Below are 19,501 nucleotides of genomic sequence, written 5' to 3'. Positions count from 1 at the left end.
CACACACCCATGCCCGAGGAAGGACTCGAAACTCCGACGGGGGAGCCGCGCGAAACGTGACATGGCGCCCTACACCGCACGGCTACCCCGCGCCGCTAGCAGAATCGATTCTATGTCTATGTATACGTCTACGTTTACATCTACATGACTACTCTGTAATTCACACTTGAGTGCCTGTTAGAGGGTTCATCGAACTATTTTTTCTAACCATCACCAGACACTTTATTCACTCTCGAATAGTGCGCGGGGAAAACGAACACCTAAATCTTTTAGTGCGAGCTCTGATTTCTCCTATTTTATTACGATGATGATTTCTCCCTAAGCACGTACGCGCAAATAAATAAAAAAATAAGAAACAAAGAAATTCGCATTCGGAGGAGTAAGTTGGTAATTAAATTTTCAAGAAAAGACCATACTGCTACGAAAAAATATTTGTTTTAATGACTGCCATCCCAACTTGGGTATCATATGTGTTACACTCTCTCCCCTAGTTTGCATTAAAATAAAACGAGCTGACGCCCTTTTCTGAACTTTTCGGTATCCTCCGTCAATCTTATCTGCTAAGGATCTCATACCACACAGTAAGCTACTCCAAAAGAGGACGGACAAGGGCAGTGTAGACAGTCTCCTTAGTAGATCTGTCGCATCTTGTAAGTGTTCTGCCAATAAAACGCAGTCTTTGGTTCACCTTCCCCACGACGTTATCTACGTAGGTGTTCCAATTTAACTAGTTCATCATCGTAATCTCTAAGTATATAGTTGAACTGGAAGTCTTTAAATTTGTGTGATATGTAATGTTCTTTTCAGTATTCGTGAGGAAACGCTACTGAAGTTCCGCCCTATGCTCAAGGAATCAGCAGACAATGGCTTTTGACCGGGATAGTAAGAGGGTAGATCCAGTAGCAGAAATAAATATTTACAGTTCGGATGCACTCTAATAAATGAACGCAAACAGAACAGGATCTTTATTACTAACAGTAATATTAATAGTTGGATAATAGGTAATGGAGGTTTTATTGTAGTTCTGTAATGTGCTAGAATGTTATTGTTGTATTAGCATTTCTGCGGAATCAGCGTATTTTAATGTTTGTATGCATGGGAAATAAATAATCTATCCACAAAAATGTGCCTTGTCTGGCCTTTATTGGCGTTCTAGATAATACTCGTATGCTGTAATTGTAAATAACAAATAAATGAAAAATAGCTTCATTCGTTTCATCAAAGTCTCCCGTTATGCTGAATTTGTGACTGCGCGTTCACTACGAAATGGTCAGATAAGACTTCGATGGGACGCGTATAAATGTTTCCTGGGCATCTTCATGTGAAACAGGAGGCTACATGATCAATTTCAACATTAACCACCTTTCAAAGCCTAAAATAACTCAGCCAATACGTAAGCTACTGTTATGCAAGCTAATCTTTTGCTAAAATGTATTCTGTAACGATATTAATCGTCATAGGAGATTTCATTTCCTCTAAGTAGAGTGCGCACATCGTTTGGTCTTGGCCAATCGCTGTCTTGTCACATTCCATTATAGCACTAGGGTCAGTTTGCTGCTAGCAGTACGCGGGAAAACCACGAGGTGCTTCACTTATTGTCATCAGAATACTTCTTTTCGTTTGAAAAGTTTCTGTTTGTGTGAAGGAACAATCCGATGAATTTTTGCACACCCTGCAGTGCCTACTTCGCCAGTGGAAGTTCCGCGTCGTACATAATGAGTCACATTTCCACTCTCCGACAGTAATTGTCCGTGAGGTGGCGACATACGGTGTCTGTTGGGCCTCAGGCAGGTGTTAAGGATTTCGCATGGTTCCACAGTCAGTCAGCACGTGTGACAGTTGCTAAAGCGGAAGGCCGGAAGTGCAGTCGCCACGCTTGGATGGCCCGCCAGCTGGCTTTTACGGTGCGTGCGTGGCAGACGCCGCCAAATTCGGCAGCTGCGCTCTTCGAGAATGGTTCATTTAATTGGTTTTCCCCCCGACTTTGCGCGCTGCTTTACAACTTCGCAATTCTCGTTCGATGCGAAGGGCGTTCAATTAGTAATGCAATAAATTTTTTTCTCGGCCAGTTTCGGTTGAAAAATGCGGAATTTGTTGTGTGATATCGTGGAATATTCCTCCTTCAGCTCCGATAGGCGGCGGCGCTATACGTAGCCTTAAAATTGCCGTCTGTAACGGATGTGCGTTCCAAGCAGAGAGCTGTCATTGAGTTTCTCGTGGCGGAGAACCAGAGCATTGCAGATATTCACAGACGCTTGCAGAATGTCTGCGGAGACTGGTAGTGAACAAAAGCATGGCGAATCGTAGGGCGAGGTACCTATCATAATCGCAACAAGGTCGTGCAGATTTGTTCGGTCTCCGGCCGGCCGCACACAGCCGTGACTCCTGAAGTGTTGGAACGTGCGGACACTCTCATTCGAGATGATCGATGGACCACAGTGAAACACCTCGCTGCTCGACTGGACGTCTCTGTTTGCAGTGCTGAGGCACTCGCCCATAAATTGGGGTATTCAGGGGTGTGGGCCCGCTGGGTTTCTCGTCGCCTAACAGTAGACCACAAAGAGCAACGAAGGACCATCTGTGCGGAATTGCTTGCGCGCTACAAGACTGATCGCTACACTGTTTTGTCGAACATCGTCATAGGCGATGGAACCGAACCGAAAACGAAATGGCAATCCATGAAGTGGCGCTACACCACCTCTCTCCTCCGAAGAAAAAGCTCAAAGTTACACCCTCAGCTGGTGCGACGGTCTTCTGGCATTCTGAAGGAGTTATTCTGTTTGATTTCCTCCCTCGTGGTGTAACGATCAACTTTGAAGATTATTGTACTACCCTTAGGAAATTGGAGAAGCAATTAAAAAAAAGAAATGCAAACGTACTTCTCCTTCTCCACGACAACGCAATGCCTCACACAAGCCTTCGCACGCATGAGGTATTCATAAAACTTCACTGGACTGTTCTCTCTCACCCACCCTACAGCCCGGATCTCGCACCTTCCGATTTCCATCTGTTTGGCCCAATGAAGAGAGCACTCCGCGGGAAACAGTACGTGGATGATGGGGTGGTTATTGATGCAGCAAGGCGTTGGCTCTGACGAAGACCAGTAGAGTGGTACCAGATGGGTCTACAAGGCATCCCAGTAAGGCGGCGTAAGGCCGTTCCATTGAACAGAGATTATGTTGAAAAACAGAGTTTTGTAGCCAAAATAGTTGTTTATGAGATGGTCTACTGGAATCCTGAATAAAACCAACCAGATTTCAGGAAAAAAGTGTTGCATTTCTTAGTGAACAACCCTCTTACATCATTATTGTGGACGTAAGCGACAACGCCCATAAAGAATGAAGACATGACGTGAAAGATGTGGCCCGCAGTGGAGCGGGTTGGAGGGGAGGGGGGGAGGCGGTGTAGAGTGAGCAAGGCTCGACTGACAGTCAACAGGCCGAAATGGATGTATGTTGCTGAGGTTATACGGAAATGAAGGGATTAACACAGGATAGACTAACTGGAAAGGTGCATCAGACTCATCGTCAGACGAAAGGCCTCAATATAACTTTCTTTTAGATATTAAAATTTTTTGTTGTTCTTATTTTGAAGGCAACGAACCATGTGTGTGGAAAATACCAGGAAAAAAAGGTCAAGATAGTCTATTAAATGCTTAACTGTCTAGGGATAGTTAAGTTACTCTCGAAAAGGAGTCATTGTAGTGGCAGACGAAGATTTTAATGTGGACAATAGTTTACCGAGGACAAAGGATGAAGTTGGTGGAGGGACGTGAAGATTAGCACATGAAGGTCGCCATCAACTCTGTAGAAAGGATGATGCCTATATGAAAAAAAAAATGTATATATATATATATATATATATATATGTTTCAGCTTCATTGCCCACCAAATTTATTTGTTATTGTTGATGAATTTTGTTCTTGCCGTGAGAGCTCCTCTTCCTGCTCTTGGGTAAAACATAGAATTCCCCCTTTGCGTTCATAAAGACCCGGTACGCAGTTTTATAAGACGATGTGAAACGGTGTAACTTCTAGGCGTGCATCGCTTGCAGAGGAAAGCGAGGTCTTCCTGGCATCCACTAACGCAGTGGCTTGCATACAGCGAGGGTGATCCGCCTGCTGATACGACAAACGGCGGCCAACCCCCCAGCAAGCGGCAGGCACGCAGGAAGGGAGATTCGGCTCAATGCCCTCCAGCCCCACGCACCGGTAGCGGCCAAGGGGGAATACAGAGGCAGACAACCCTGGGGAGAAATAAAACCACACTGTTGCTTCCAACAAAACGCTGTTGAGAGAGGGTACACCGTCATTTGTGAAGCCAGACCATTACCGCTGAATTGTTTACCAGCGGTATACACTCCTGAGCACAGAAATTCCGCCTTTTGATCCTTTGGCATAGTCTGCAAATTTTGTCATAACTTTTCCTTCATCTCGGAGGTCAAAATAAATGTTCCATATTGCTTCACTCCCCCCCCCCCCATGAACCATGGACCTTGCCGTTGGTGGGGAGGCTTGCGTGCCTCAGCGATACAGATAGCCGTACCGTAGGTGCAACCACAACGGAGGGGTATCTGTTGAGAGGCCAGACAAACATGTGGTTCCTGAAGAGGGGCAGTAGCCTTTTCAGTAGTTGCAAGGGCAACAGTCTGGATGATTGACTGATCTGGCCTTGTAACAATAACCAAAACGGCCCTGCTGTGCTGGTACTGCGAACGGCTGAAAGCAAGGGGAAACTACAGCCGTAATTTTTCCCGAGGGCATGCAGCTTTACTGTATGATTAAATGATGATGGCGTCCTCTTGGGTAAAATATTCCGGAGGTAAAATAGTCCCCCATTCGGATCTCCGGGCGGGGACTACTCAAGAGGATGTCGTTATCAGGTTCAAATGGCTCTGAGCACTATGGGACTCAACATCTGTGGTCATAAGTCCCCTAGAACTTAGAACTACTTAAACCTAACTAACCTAAGGACATCACACACATCCATGCCCGAGGCAGGATTCGAACCTGCGACCGTAGCGTTATCAGGAGAAAGAAAACTGGCGTTCTACGGATCGGAGCGTGGAATGTCAGATCCCTTAATCGGGCAGGTAGGTTAGAAAATTTAAAAAGGGAAATGGATAGGTTGAAGTTAGATATAGTGGGAATTAGTGAAGTTCGGTGGCAGGAGGAACAAGATTTCTGGTCAGGTGACTACAGGGTTCTAAACACAAAAGCAAATAGGGTTAATGCAGGAGTAGGTTTAATAATGAATAAAAAATAGGAATGCGGGTAAGTTACTACAAACAGCATAGTGAACGCATTATTGTGGCCAAGATAGATACGAAGCCCACACCTACTACAGTAGTACAAGTTTATATGCCAACTGGCTCTGCAGATGACGAAGAAATTGAAGAAATGTATGATGAAATAAAAGAAATTATTCAGGTAGTGAAGGGAGACGAAAATTTAATAGTCATGGGTGACTGGAATTCGAGTGTAGGAAAAGGGAGAGAAGGAAACATAGTAGGTGAATATGGATTGGGGCTAAGAAATGAAAGAGGAAGCCGCCTGGTAGAATTTTGCACAGAGCACAACATAATCATAACTAACACTTGGTTTAAGAATCATGAAAGAAGGTTGTATACATGGAAGAACCCTGGAGATACTAAAAGGTATCAGATAGATTATATAATGGTAAGACAGAGATTTAGGAACCAGGTTTTAAATTGTAAGACATTTCCAGGGGCAGATGTGGACTCTGACCACAATCTATTGGTTATGACCTGTAGATTAAAACTGAAGAAACTGCAAAAGGTGGGAATTTAAGGAGATGGGACCTGGATAAACTGAAAGAACCAGAGGATGTACAGAGTTTCAGGGAGAGCATAAGGGAACAATTGACAGGAATGGGGGAAAGAAATACAGTAGAAGAAGAATGGGTAGCTTTGAGGGATGAAGTAGCGAAGGCAGCAGAGGATCAAGTAGGTAAAAAGACGAGGGCTCGTAGAAATCCTTGGGTAACAGAAGAAATATTGAATTTAATTGATGAAAGGAGAAAATATAAAAATGCAGTAAATGAAGCAGGCAAAAAGGAATACAAACGTCTCAATAATGAGATCGACAGGAAGTGCAAAATGGCTAAGCAGGGATGGCTAGAGGACAAATGTAAGGATGTAGAGGCCTATCTCACTAGGGGTAAGATAGATACTGCCTACAGGAAAATTAAAGAGACCTTTGGAGATAAGAGAACGACTTGTATGAATATCAAGAGCTCAGATGGAAACCCAGTTCTAAGCAAAGAAGGGAAAGCAGAACGGTGGAAGGAGTATATAGAGGGTCTATACAAGGGCGATGTACTTGAGGACAATATTATGGAAATGGAAGAGCATGTAGATGAAGATGAAATGGGAGATATGATACTGCGTGAAGAGTTTGACAGAACACTGAAAGACCTGAGTCGAAACAAGGCCCCCGGAGTAGACAACATTCCATTGGAACTACTGACGGCCTTGGGAGAGCCAGTCCTGACAAAACTCTACCATCTGGTGAGCAAGATGTATGAAACAGGCGAAATACCCTCAGACTTCAAGAAGAATATAATAATTCCAGTCCCAAAGAAAGCAGGTGTTGACAGATGTCAAAATTACCGAACTATCAGTTTAATAAGTCACAGCTGCAAAATACTAACACGAATTCTTTACAGACGAATGGAAAAACTAGTAGAAGCCAACCTCGGGGAAGATCAGTTTGGATTCCGTAGAAACACTGGAACACGTGAGGCAATACTGACCTTACGACTTATCTTTGAAGAAAGATTAAGGAAAGGCAAACCTACGTTTCTAGCATTTGTAGACTTAGAGAAAGCTTTTGACAATGTTGACTGGAATACTCTCTTTCAAATTCTAAAGGTGGCAGGGGTAAAATACAGGGAGCGAAAGGCTATTTACAATTTGTACAGAAACCAGATGGCAGTTATAAGAGTCGAGGGACATGAAAGGGAAGCAGTGGTTGGGAAGGGAGTAAGACAGGGTTGTAGCCTCTCCCCGATGTTGTACTATCTGTATATTGAGCAAGCAGTGAAGGAAACAAAAGAAAAATTCGGAGTAGGTATTAAAATTCATGGAGAAGAAATAAAAACTTTGAGGTTCGCCGATGACATTGTAATTCTGTCAGAGACAGCAAAGGACTTGGAAGAGCAGTTGAATGGAATGGAAATTGTCTTGAAAGGAGGAGATAAGATGAACATCAACAAAAGCAAAACAAGGATAATGGAATGTAGTCGAATTAAGTCGGGTGATGCTGCGGGAATTAGATTAGGAAATGAGGCACTTAAAGTAGTAAAGGAGTTTTGCTATTTGGGGAGGAAAATAACTGATGATGGTCGAAGTAGAGAGGATATAAAATGGAGGCTGGCAATGGTGCAAATGGCTCTGAGCACTATGGGACTCAACTGCTGAGGTCATTAGTCCCCTAGAACTTAGAACTAGTTAAACCTAACTAACTTAAGGACATCACACACATCCATGCCCGATGCAGGATTCGAACCTGCGACCGTAGCGGTCTCACGGTTGCAGACTGCAGCGCCAGAACCGCGCGGCCACTTCTGCCGGCGGCTGGCAATGGCAAGGAAATCGTTTCTTAAGAAGAGAAATTTGTGAACATCCAGTATTGATTTAAGTGTCAGGAAGTCATTTCTGAAAGTATTCGTATGGAGTGTAGCCATGTATGGAAGTGAAACACGGACGATAAATAGTTTGGACAAGAAGAGAATAGAAGCTTTCGAAATTTGGTGCTACAGAAGAATGCTGAAGATTATATGGGTACTTCACATAACTAATGAGGAAGTATTGAATAGGATTGGGGAGAAGAGAAGTTTGTGGCACAACTTGACCAGAAGAAGGGATCGGTTGGTAGGACATGTTCTGAGGCATCAAGGGATCACCAATTTAGAATTGGAGGGCAGCGTGGAGGGTAAAAATCGTAGAGGGAGACCAAGAGATGAATACACTAAGCAGATTCAGAAGGATGTAGGCTGCAGTAGGTACTGGGAGATGAAAAAGCTTGCACAGGACAGAGTAGCATGGAGAGCTGCATCAAACCAGTCTCAGGACTGAAGACCACAACAACAACAACAACATTGCTTCACTGTCAACTCTGCACATAACAGGAAGCAAAACTGATTTTGTTCTTTCAGGTGCAGTCACGAGAAAAAAAAATAAGAAAAATGAACACACATCCACTTGATAAACAAACGAAAAGAAAACTTACAAAAGATTTCACTGCAAACACTACAGTTTCTTCTCACAGTCATCTTCAAGTGGTTGAAATGGCTCTAAACAATATGGGACTTAACATCTGAGGTCATCAGTCCCCTAGACTTAGAACTACTTGAACCTAACTAACCTAAGGACATCGCACGCATCCATGCCCGAGGCAGAATTCGAACCTGCGACCGTAGCAGCCGCGTGGTTCGGGACTGAAGCGCCTACAACCGCTTAGCCACAGTAGCAGGCCACAGTCATCTTCCGTAACACGTTATTTACGAGCCAATTGGCCCTCCTCTGAAGACACTTCTGAGTGTGGGTAGGCATACACAGTACCACATTGTCCAGATAAGCCTCTGAGATAGTGTTCCACTCCTGCACAGTGGCCTCTATGATGCCCTGTAAAAGCTGTGGTGGGACAGGACGAATGCAAACCGCTCGTTTCAGCAAGAACAACGCATCCCAAATGCAGCTAAGATCTGGAGAATATGGAGACTAGTCAACTGGGCTCTGTGTTGGGGAATTCTACTTACTGCTATACGCATGTATCTGGTCTGCACACCTGTTGTTTTTCTTCCGTGACCACTTTTGTGACTATCCTCATCTTATCCTATCGCTAGAAACTTGTTCCTGATTTTAGACACATCATTTTGCCTCAAAGCGGCATTTGGATGGCTGCACGGACTCTCTAATCGTTCCTTATTGTTTTCCGAACCATACTGAAACAAGACAACTCTCTTAATGACACACAGCTCAAGTACTGTAATGTTTACAGGTGTCAGTGTTGCCGTAGTCTGCACATACTGCGCCATCACGGTAGAAACATGTATGCTTCACTAGGAAAGTGTTCGCGAGGTTGTGACGATGAAAGCGTGCACTGTCGTCCATCTGGATGAATTTCGCTCCAATAGGTTCACGAAATGGAGGTAAATGGGTGCAAGGATGTCGTCCCGATACTTCACACCAGTCGTCTTCCCATGTATTGCCGCAAGAGGTGTCCTGTGGCCGTACGTGGTTCCACCGCAAAACATGACTGAACCGCCTTGATAAGGGGGCGGTCTACAACATAATTACGATGTAGACGTTATCCTCGTTGCCCCCACAAGCGAATATTAGTATTGTCAGTGTGGACACTGACACGGGTCTCAGAAAAGAGCGTTGTGTCCCACTGCTGCCTAGTCCACAAACAGTGGTTTCATGACCATACGACACGAGTCCCTCTAAGAACTGGAGTTGGAGGAGGAGCCTTGAGAGGTCTTCTGGCACGGAATCCCTACTCTTGGAGCCTCTTTCGTATCGTTTGTGTTGACACTTAATCCTGTAGCTGTTTCGAACTGCCACCGGAGACATATATTGTTGTGTTGGAGAATTCTGCTTACTGCTATACGCATGTATCGGGTCTGCACACCTGTTGTTTTTCTTCCGTGACCACTTTTGTGACTACCCTCATCTGATCCTATCGCTAGAAACTTGTTCCTGATTTTAGACACATCATTTTGCCTCAAAGCGGCATTTGAGTGGCTGCACGGTCTCTCTGATCGTACCTTATTGTTTTCCGAACCATCCTGAAACAAGACAACTCTCTTAATGACACACAGCTCAAGTTCAAAATGGTTCAAATGGCTCTGAGCACTATGGGACTTAACATCTATGGTCATCAGTCCCCTAGAACTTAGAACTACTTAAACCTAACTAACCTAAGGACAGCACACAACACCCAGCCATCACGAGGCAGAGAAAATCCCTGACCCCGCCGGGAATCGAACCCGGGAACCCGGGGCGTGGGAAGCGAGAACGCTACCGCACGACCACGAGATGCGGGCACAGCTCAAGTACTGTAATGTTTACAGGTGACACTGTTGACGTAGTCTGCACATACTGCGCCATCACGGTAGAAACATGTTCTGCTTCCGCCAGAATTACATTACAAACAAACCAATATATTTATGTCATGGCGTATTTCTGGATCACAACGTCCAATATTAATGTTTCGGCAATACGAAACAATTTTAGAAACAAAGGCCGTAGAACTATTAGAAGTACACGATTATTATTAGTGAAAGAAATAATAAATGTTCTTTGATGAAAATTTTCACTAATCGTCTCCCTGGCAGTGGGAAATCTGTTGGGTTTTCTACTTTTTATTCCCCAATACAAAATTCGTAATCATCAATATTAGTAATAGTTTATACATTAATGGTTTACAAAGGAATGTTTAGACTCCTGCCCGGAAAAACAAGAATTTTAATGCAGCCGACGTTACCCTATAAAATAACCTCTTTTCACACTAATGCGTCGGGTGTCCGAAGAATAGTCAGATGCCAATTAGTTAGTTCTTAAATTTCCTTTCCATTTAGCACTTACAGAAAGAAAAGAGAAAACTGTCACTTCGAGGAAATATGGAAGAAGTCTGATTTGCATCAGGAAGACCGCAGCCGGTTGTTTACTTCAAATGGCTCTGAGCACTTTGCGACTTAACTTCTGAGGTCATCAGTCGCCTAGAATTTAGAACTAATTAAACCTAACTGACCTAAGGACACCACACACACCCATGCCCGAGGCAGGATTCGAACCTGCGACCGCAGCGGTCACTCGGGTTGTCTAGTGCTCAGCGACGCTGTCTCTTAATCGCTGCATCCCAGCTTCAATACTCGGCCGGGTCGGTGCTTTTATTCGGTCTGGGACTTGGTGTTTGTGTCGTCCTCATCATTTCACCTCATTTTCATCGATGCGCAAGTCACCGAAGCGGCGTGAAATAGAAAGACTGATGTCAGGCGGCCGAACAACCACAGAGGGGGTCGCCCGGCCGATAATCATTTCATTTTTTGCATCAGACAGTGTAGTGTAAGGTCAACTGCCTCAGTATTTTTAACGATGTGACAGTGAACTTAATTGGTGAACATTCTGAGACGTTAATATTATATGAATCGCTACAACAGCTTTTTTAGTAATTGACTTTTTCGATGTCTTCTGCTTCGTGTTTTAATATTGTTTCAGTGTCTCTACTGGATTAGTAAGAATCTTAACACGTTAACGTGTATTTTACGAAAAAACTGGATCCTATGAATAAAAGTTGATTTTTATTCCTTTTTACATTTTAAGTCATTTTTGAGGAAACGACTGAATACCATGTGCTTGCCACGTAATTGAAACGTCGTCTTGTAGTACTGTGCAAACAGTGAACCAGATGTGCACAGTAGCCGTAGCAAGAAAGAGGATACACTGCAGAGAAGACAATTTTGGCGAGTGTAAGGAGTAGACTCAGGGCGAGATAAAACCGTCATCAACCCGAAAACTGATCTGAACATCACAGTGCGTTCCTAGGTATTGTCCTATTGAAGGAGGTCTGCCATTGGCTTCCTCCGATATTTGAAACGGATAACAATGCGATTTGTATGACGGCATGCGTTTGAACGTGGGTACCGAACCCCTGTCAGACTCAACATTTTTCACGTTAAAACATTGCCAGAGGCGAAAGAAGTGGTAAATAACAGATAAAATTCCTAAAACTGACCAGGGATCGAACACGAGACCTTTCGGTTCATAGTCTCGCAGGTTTCCACTGAACCCACGAGCCAGAGAAAAATACCACATTTCGAAATTGTTTTGTTACGCTTCTATCAAACTGAATAGTAAAACGATTAATAGGTCTGATTTCACTCGCCACGTGGCTTAACACACTGACCGCCATGTTTATCAAATTGATGCACAATGTGACTTGCCCAGTAGGCTATGTGCATCAAATTTCAGGTCGTGTGTGTTGTTTGTTGTTGTGGTCTTCAGTACAAAGATTGGTTTGATGCAGCTCTCAATGCTACTCCATCCTGTGCAAGTCTCTTCATCTCCGAGTAACTACTGCAATCTACATCCTTCTGATCTGCTTACTGTATTCATCCCTTGGCCACCCTAAACGATTGTTACGCCCAATTTTCCCTCCAGTATTAAATTGGTGATCCCTTGATGTCTCAGAATGTGTCGTACCAACCGATTCCTTCTTCTAGTCAGGTTGTACCACAACTTCTCCCGGTTCTAATCAGTACCTCCTCATTAGTTACGCGATCTACCCATATAATATTCAGCATTCTTCCGTAGCCCCCTCATCTCAAAAGCCTCTATTCTCTCCTTGTCTAAACTGCTTATCTTCCATGTTTCACTTCCATGAATGGCTTCACTCCATGCAAATACTTTCAGAAAGGACTTCCTTATACTTAAACCTGTACTCCATGTTTACAAATTTCTCTACTTCAGAAACGCTTTTCTTGCCATTGTCAGTCTACATTTTTGCTTCCCAAATAACAAAACTGATCTACTGCTTGAAGTGTCTTATTTCCAGATCTAATTTTCTCAGCATTAGCTGATTTAGTTCGGCCACGTTCCATTATCGTCGTTTTGCTTTTCTTGATGTTTATCTTATGTCCTCAAGACAGTCCATTCCGTCCACTCGCTCTCCCAATTCCTTTGATGTCTCTGACAGAGTTACTATGTCATCGGCAAACCTCAAAGTTTTTATTTCTTCTCCCTGGACTTTAATGCGTACTCCAAACTTTTCTTTTGTTTCCTTTACTGCTTGCTCAATATATAGACTGAATAACATCGGGGACAGGCTATCATCCCTGTCTCACTCCCTGCTCAACCAGAGCTTGCCTTTCGTGCTCCTCGACTCTTGTAACTGCCATCTGGTTCCTATACAAATTGTAAATACCCTTTCGCTCCCTGTATTTTATCACTGCCGCCTTTAGAATTTGAAAGAGAGTATTCCAGTCAACATTGTCAAAAGCTTTCTCTAAGTCTACAAATGCTATAAACGTAGGTTTATCTTTCCTTGACCAATCTTCTGTGAGAAGTCGTAGTATCAGTATTGCCTCGCGTGTGTATAATTCGTATACATAGCTACAGTGAATTCAGCTGGATGTATAGTTACCCAGGTCTCCTGGAGAGGTCGTGGACTTTTTATTCCGAAACTCGTCGACGGATCCTTCTACATTTTCCGTGTGCTCAATGACGGCCTCTCCTCAGGGTTGACAGTTGAGTGTCAGAAATGTCCGAATGTAAAGTTCACGCGCTTGGACTGTCTTTTCGTTACTCACTCTTGTAAAGTAAAGTATACAACAAATTAACTAATTCAAATATGTTGTTACAACTGCTGTGAATTTGTAAACCAACCTGTTGAAGTATTACAAATTCAGCATTTATATTATCTTTGCTTTGTTCTTCCAAAAAATAAATGTCATTCGTCTGATAATGCTGAAAGGAATTTTGATTTATTGTTAAGGGCTATGCATAATTCCTACATACATGGCGGAGCAGGAATTATATTGAAGAAATTAACTTCACTGGCCATGTGTTTAACAATTATACACACCTGAAAAAGGCCTTGACTTGGTACATAACCTTGTGTGCTTCGGGTCCAGCAGCCAGAGTGTTAAATATTGGTTGCAAAGCTCAGCATGACTACAGTACCCATGATCAAAAATTTTTGTCCTGTGCTGTACTTCGTTATATCTAACTGCAAGGTGCCTATATTAGGCTGATGGAAAAGCAGATGGCTACAGCATTAAGCATCAAAGCGATATTTGTTAAACTTGGTAGAGATATTCGTCACGACAGTGAGTACTGAATGATTAAACTTGAATTAAATTCGAAACTTACAGTGTGAGGTCTGACCCTCACCGACATAAATAAACTTTTGTATTCGTTACGGCGTGGAAGCAAGCAGTCCCCGAATTTCAACTTTGCGAATTTCTCGCCATGTTCAGAAAACATGTTGTGTCAGTTCATGAAGATTTCTGACAGGAAGTTAGAATGAAAATATGATCATTCCCTTCGCATCCCTGACAATCACCATGCGTGACAAACCAAGGCAGGATGCGTCCACCTTTAGGGCTTTGCATTACCTTGACGGAATATGTCATTTGGTACTCTCCTCATGAAGAGTACGACAACGGAGTTTACCATTCTTGCCATTTAGTGTAGAGCATTCAGCCTCCCTTCAACAGTTGCCAAATCAATTCTACTGCCATATTTAATAGCTTCCTACACCGTGGTTTCAGGAGTTGGAGAGCTATGGTCTCAAAAATCGCTGCGTCCTATATCCTTTCATCATGTCGTCTACGGACATGTTGACGTCGATTTGACCGCCACAAGCAGGAGTGAGACTCATCGTTGAACATCACAGAATGCTAATCAGTGTCGCAGATGATTCTTGCTGTACACCATCCAAGTCTCAGTTGTCTGTGGTGTGCTGCCAGTGGTAAGGCACGGCAACTCAAGATCTTAACCCTATTCCTGACGGTTCGTGTGACACACTGGCTGCAGCCTCTTCTCGGATTTCAGCTATTGTCATCCGTCTATTCATCACAAATAGTTCAGCAATTCCACTATTTTCTACTGCTGTAGTCCTTCTGGAACAACTAGTACCTACTCTTCTTGCTATTCTGTTGTCATGAGTCCATTTCTACATATACATGTATATACCGCAAACCACCGTACGGTGCCTGGCGGAGGGTACCTGTACCACCACTAATCATTTCCTTTCCTTTGCTTTTCTACTCACAGATAGGGAAAAATGACTGTCCATATGCCTTCGTATGAGTCCTAATTTCTCGTGGTCTTTACGCTAGCTGCCATTCATCACAGAAATTAGACGTTTTGTCTAAGACATCTTGTATCCTCCTGGAGTCACTCAACTTCGACACATTGCCATACACCACAGTATCAACAGCGAGCAACAACAGATTGCTGCCCATACTGGACACCAGATCATTTATGTATACTGAAAATAATATCAGCTGATGACATCGAGATGACCACCGATGGTGGTGTTACCGGACAATTGTTTTTGCATGGCCCTTCGGTTTTTTGTGGATGTGAACTGAATTTCACTATGGATAATAAAGATGCTTTCTACAACCTTGCTGATCCGTGGACGTAAGCTTCTCGGTCTCGGGAAAATTTGCTATATTCGAATTGAGAACATGTTCAAAGATTCTGCAGCAAACTGATGTTCGGGATACTGGTCTGTAATTCTGCAGTCCCGTTCTTTTACCGTTCTTATATACAGGAATCACTTCCGCTTTTTTTGCGGTCGCTTGGGACTTTCTGCTGAGCGAGAGGTTCATCATCACTTGTTCCACTACAGCCAATTAGCTGTGCGATCTGTCGGTATTATGCTCCCATGTCCTCATCCCAGTGATCCGGCCTTCCTGAAATCCCAGAAGTCGGCGATTTGCTGCACGCGCACGTTCTTCGGGCATGCTATGTTGCGGTCTCCACGAGTTCCAGTAACATTAGATACATCCAGTAGCCATCATGTACTCACACCATTCTTCACATGTATTAACAGGTTTTCTACTCTGAAAAACACTGAAAATACACTCGCATGTGGATGAAACTTTAATGAACTCATTTCACAGACCTGAAGATACCGGCTTTTCAGTTTGGTAGAGTTCAGTCAAGGTGCTCATGACGTAAGAACTTCTATTTCCGTCTGTATACCTTTGCAACAAACATCTTCTTTGACAAATCCGTTAAATAGAGTGTCCCAGGAGGAATGGTCGTTATTCAGACATATGAGAGGAACGGTCATACCTTAAGAGTTATGAGCTCTTCTTCCCGATAGTGTGAAACAAATCTGTCCTAGTACAAACCGTTTCCTTTCTACATTTTGAGAAGTGGTAGTGTGGAACAAAACAAGAAAAAAGTCCAGTAAAGATGGGCACTTAAGTGCGTACCTTAAGAGTAATAAGCATTTGTTCATCTTAGCTACTTCTACTGAAAAAGTGCTACTGGGTCTTAAGGTATTCATTTTAGAGCCCATGTTTATTAGACAATGTTTTCTTGTTTTGGACCATCCAACCTCCCCCCTAAATATGGAAAGCAGAGAGCTTACAGTAAAAGATATTTGTTTCACAGAATCGTAGATGAGTAAGTCTCATAGCCTTAAGGTATGCGCTTTAGAGCTCATGTTTATTAGGCTTTTTTTTGCTTCGAATGATCGTTCATGCCACTTCCCTGAATTCTGACCATTCCTCTTGGGACATCCCGTTCGGTCCAAATCGGACAGTAACATACGAATTGCCTCACGTAGAGTGCGCGTTCTTAATATTCGTAAGGGTTTAGATACAGAAGCTCGACAGATGACAGTCATTATTTTGCTTTTTGGTTAATATTTGTAAATTTTTCGCCTCTCAAATTCTAGAACCAACAAGATATTTTTTTAATGAAAGGATGAAATTCTTTGAATGTCAATCGAGAGCTCCAGAAAAGAAAGAAACGAAGATGTAACGCTCGCCAACGTTTGCAGTCAAATTGTTGGCAAATTGCATACGAGAGAGTGGCGTCGATGAAGGATGAGTTGTGAGGTGGTTTCATAGCAGAGTACTACAAAGGTAGTTGGGTTTGGATGTGGGGACGAGTATAATGTCACAGCGTTTGTTGTAATGGAAAGATGTTGGGATACACTGGATGCAGGTCGGACCACGTTTACGTAAAGGAAAAATGGGGAAAATAACGGAAGGGAAGGAAGGAGGGGGAGGACATATATCGGAACGATAGGGAAGCGTGGGCTAATTCTGATACGAAGAATGAATGTCTCATGGCCGATTTCGTGGTCTGGGAAAGTGGACTTCGTTGAAGTTGCGTGGAGGAAACATTAAAAATCGTGTGCATGATTAGGATCCGAGTATAGTGAGCGGGGGTGGGGCTGTTGGTGTAGAAGTACACCTCACTAGGTTTAAAAGTAAGGAGAGAAATTATGAAGTCGTTCGTATCTAATTTACAAATGTTTATGATCCTCTTAAGAATTCAAAATCAGTAAGTATCGAAAGGCATCTGGTAAATTGGGAAGGGATTTGTGTTGAGACGTTGATAACTATGTGGAGTGTGTGGTTTTCAAGAGTTTGTTGGCAACGATAGAGTTCTGACTGAGTTGGGAGCTTGTACATGTTTAATGCGCATATGCATACGCACTATGGCTAGATCCAGCCTGCCTAATGCATATTATACGCTTTCGCCGACAGTTTCCAGCAGCTTAGAAAAGTTGTTAGAAGTATGTTGTAGCCAAGGGGTGTTTCGTTGAAGGAAAGGTCTCTGTTATATTTTTATCTTCTGCCTTTTTTTCTATGATACCGTTTGTCGAACTATATTACCTTGCGTATCGCCTCGTATATATTACCTAGTACATCGGCGAATGTAAGCAAACTGATCCTCTTCGTTCATTAACTCACAAGAAGGTTTCATTAACAGAAGAATAAGCTGCAGAACACTAGGTTTATGACAGTACCTTTTGTGCTCGAGAGAATTTCGCTCTCAGCTTAACAGAGACAGTATCAGGTCAACGAACCTGTCCCCGTCGGCCATTTTCCATTGTTCTATCGTAAGAGTGCCTTAGTCAGTCAGTTAATCTTACAGATGCCAAGTAGCAGCAAATCAGATTACTTGAAACGTCGTTTGTAAGTACATGTCGTCGTACTAAGGATGTAGTAAAATGACGACTTCGGTGCTTCTACTTGCTAGCAGATTCGTCTTGCGACCTGTCTGTTTACACTATCGACTATTCTGTAGATTGGCAAGAAACGTATGCAGTGAAGTCAAACATAACACACACTACATAGAGTACTTTCTTTTTTTTCTGTGCATCGTTGCGAATCGACAGCAGGCTTTTAATTTGTTTCTGAACGTATGTTTATACACGGGATTACTTCTGCGGGAGGCTCGTTAAAAAATTCTAGCGCCAACATGCAGAGTTCGACACACAGGGCGAGCATTCAAGGAGAAGAATATTGTAAATCTTCCAAAACCATCGTCAAATTGGTCAATCAGTTTTAACATCTAAGATAATCATTTTCTTCTCGTTGTGAGGCGTTCTTATCGAGAACATACCGTATCCTGGAGAGGAAAAAATGTTTTGACCTCAAAATTTCACACTTTTCTTCTCTATTCTAGCGCAGAAAGTGAGCTTTTCTTTTTCTGACTGTTGAATTCCAGTCAACACATGAAGCACAGAGGAATACATCTGCGGTATAAAAAATATTGACGTTCTTCAGGAGCTACTAAAATGCTCTGAATGTAGTGACACCAAAACACAACAGGTCTTGTTCTAATCTAAGTTGCGGGAATTGGGGACAGATATTGGCCTGATATACTAAAGCCATGTTTATATTTCGCCGATGAGAGAGGAAGTGAGTGTCCTAGTAATTCCCAACGGTCTCTGCTCGTTAGCGTGTCACGCTGGTCTCTTTCCTGAAACTTGGAGACTGTTTCCGTACTATTCCGTGAAAGTTCGCATCGGCCTTGATTGCAAGACAACATTGAAACAGCCGCTGCGCAAAAAGTGCCACGGGGCAGACAAACACCCTAAGTAATACAGTAATTGCTAAAGCAACGGAATTTCCCGTAGCGGTCTTAGATGGTGTTGGTTTGTGCGTAAGGGGCGCTCAGCGACGAGATAGTCAGCGCCCATACGAAAACTAGTAGAAACAAATGTGGTTAAAACTTAGAAAATACGATGGAGGGGTGGATTTGCAGGTAGAATTGCTGGACTCTGTCATTTCTTGGTGGCGATGATAGATACCAATTCCAGAATAGTTCCAGCTCTTTATCCATCCAACCGAGGCACAGGAAAGCGTCAGGAAAAGCCTCCCTCGGAACTAGCACAATACACAACTTTTACATGAGCAGTTGATAATTTGGTAGCTCGTCGCCGACTAACTCTTGGTTCCACCTTTTTATCAATGCCAACCACATTTTGCGCGCGCTACAAAGTTCCGTTCCATAGGGGAACAACAACGCCTTTTACATACAAAATAACTAAGAACCCTAAGTGAAGGTCAGCAGTTTACATAACTGTAACCAAACATATTAAACAAAACATAACAATTGCAGATATTGACATTTCTACAAAAAATTATTTAAACAAACTTGTTCAACCTCAAAGATAACCAAAGAGATTATGTGGGAGAGGCAAAACATATCATTTGCTCATATTACAGAGATTACACTTCATTCCAGTGTCGAATTAATCATACACTAATTACAGAAGTTCAACGATGGGATGTTGAACAAACCAGAAAGCTAAGTGAATCAACAATAGGCATGTAGTGTGTAAGCTATGGTGTTACAGGTGCCTCTTGAAACATCAAACATTTCAACTACCTTGGTTGTGGAAACAACCACCACACGAACACCAAGAATTTGCCCCCTTTCGTATACACTTAATTTCCGACATAATGCACTTACGGCTCCACAGAATACTGTT

The 19,501-nt window shown here is 43.0% G+C and overlaps 1 protein-coding gene across 1 annotated transcript in view; it reads left to right on the top strand.

The window, feature by feature from the left end:
• LOC124613910 (cadherin-23) overlaps positions 1-19,501 on the top strand; it is a 356,576-nt gene that overhangs the window by 69,466 nt on the left and 267,609 nt on the right. The gene's annotated exons all lie outside the window — the stretch shown is intronic.

This window comes from Schistocerca americana, chromosome 4 (assembly GCF_021461395.2).
Source record: "Schistocerca americana isolate TAMUIC-IGC-003095 chromosome 4, iqSchAmer2.1, whole genome shotgun sequence".
NCBI lineage: Eukaryota > Metazoa > Arthropoda > Insecta > Orthoptera > Acrididae > Schistocerca > Schistocerca americana.
Note: the sequence above shows the minus strand (reverse complement) of the source record. Positions and strands in the feature narration are given on the sequence as shown.